The sequence below is a fragment of the Frankliniella occidentalis genome, unplaced genomic scaffold, assembly GCF_000697945.3.
Source record: "Frankliniella occidentalis isolate FOCC.00 unplaced genomic scaffold, Focc_3.1 Scaffold222, whole genome shotgun sequence".
Classification (NCBI taxonomy): domain Eukaryota; kingdom Metazoa; phylum Arthropoda; class Insecta; order Thysanoptera; family Thripidae; genus Frankliniella; species Frankliniella occidentalis.
The window spans coordinates 175955-177353 of record NW_026267348.1 but is presented as its reverse complement, the minus strand read 5'-3'; positions in this window follow the sequence as shown (position 1 = coordinate 177353).

Here is a 1399-nt window from a genome sequence, read left to right as displayed (position 1 = left end):
ATATCCACCTCTAGCTCCTAAACGGTTAAAGATACGGTAAATCGGAGGGTAGAAGCAGACTCAGAATGTGCTGTTTTGGGGGGGGTACTTCCTCTGACATTTTACGATTGGACGCCTCCTTGTACGTTTTTATGTGCAACGTGGTCATTTTCACCGTATTTTCGTCGAAAAAAACACTCTAGCGCCTAAACGGTGCAAGATAGAGGCAAACGGACGAAATTTTAGCCCAAAGGGTCCTAACTCGGCGAGTTACCTATTGGGTAGAGAATTTCCCGAATTTCCGAAACCCCAAATTTGGGCCATTTTCTAAGGCGTCTAGCTCCTCAGGAAGGGCTCGACCCACCCTTTTTTATTTTCTTATCTGATAGTATGGTTCTTTAGCTTTTCAAATCATATAACGAAAACATTTTACGATTTTTTCTTCCCAAAAAACCCAAAGATCTTAGAAAAGCCTGCAAAAGTTTTGGGGCTTCAATATCTACCATACATTCACCCCAAACACTAAAGTTCTACCCCTTTTTGGAAACCTTAGACAATTTCCTTCCAGAATATGACATTTATTTGCCTCTGGGACCCATACAGCAAGAGAAAGCGCAATTTTTCAATCTAAACCATATTTTAGTACAAAAAGTGACTAAAATCTTCAAAAAATCATATCTCCGCCAATAAATTTTTTTGGGGGGTTGTGCCAATGGTTTTTCACTCATATTGATGAGTAGATTAAGTGAGAAAATTTTGGCCGAAGTTGTAGAGGGTCGATGTAAATCGCTCGTGATCTAATTTGATCTTCCTCCCGAGCAACTCGCCTCAGGGGTAGGGTAAGTCGTATATCGCTTATTTTCGATTCTTGGGTTGTAATAGTGTTTTCCAGGCGCCATTTTGGATGAAAACTCCTGGAAACATGTTTTAAGTTTTTTCCTTTAACGTTTTCATAACCCTACCTTGCCTGTTATTCTGGCCTGCCATAAGAGGTGGTTTTGAAAACTTCAATTTTGGGCGTATTATTTCCTTGACTACACGCGCAATTTTACGGCCCTCCGGGTGAAAATTTTAAGGAGAAGGCTCTATCTCTGCCGGTTTGCATGATATGAATTGTTTTTATATTGCTGTAAATAAGCAATCTTTTCGCTTCCAATAATAATTCGTAGCTCAAAAACCGGCTGAGATAGAGCCTTCTCCTTAAAATTTTCACCCAGAGGGCCGTAAAATTGCGTGTTTAGTCAAGAAAAAAATACGCCCAAAATTGAAGTTTTCAAAACCACCTCATATGGCAGGCCAGAATAACAGGCAAGGTAGGGTTATGCAACGTTAAAGGAAAAAACTTAAAACATGTTTCCAGGAGTTTTCATCCAAAATGGCGCCTGGAAAACACTATTACAACCCAAGAATCGAAAATAAG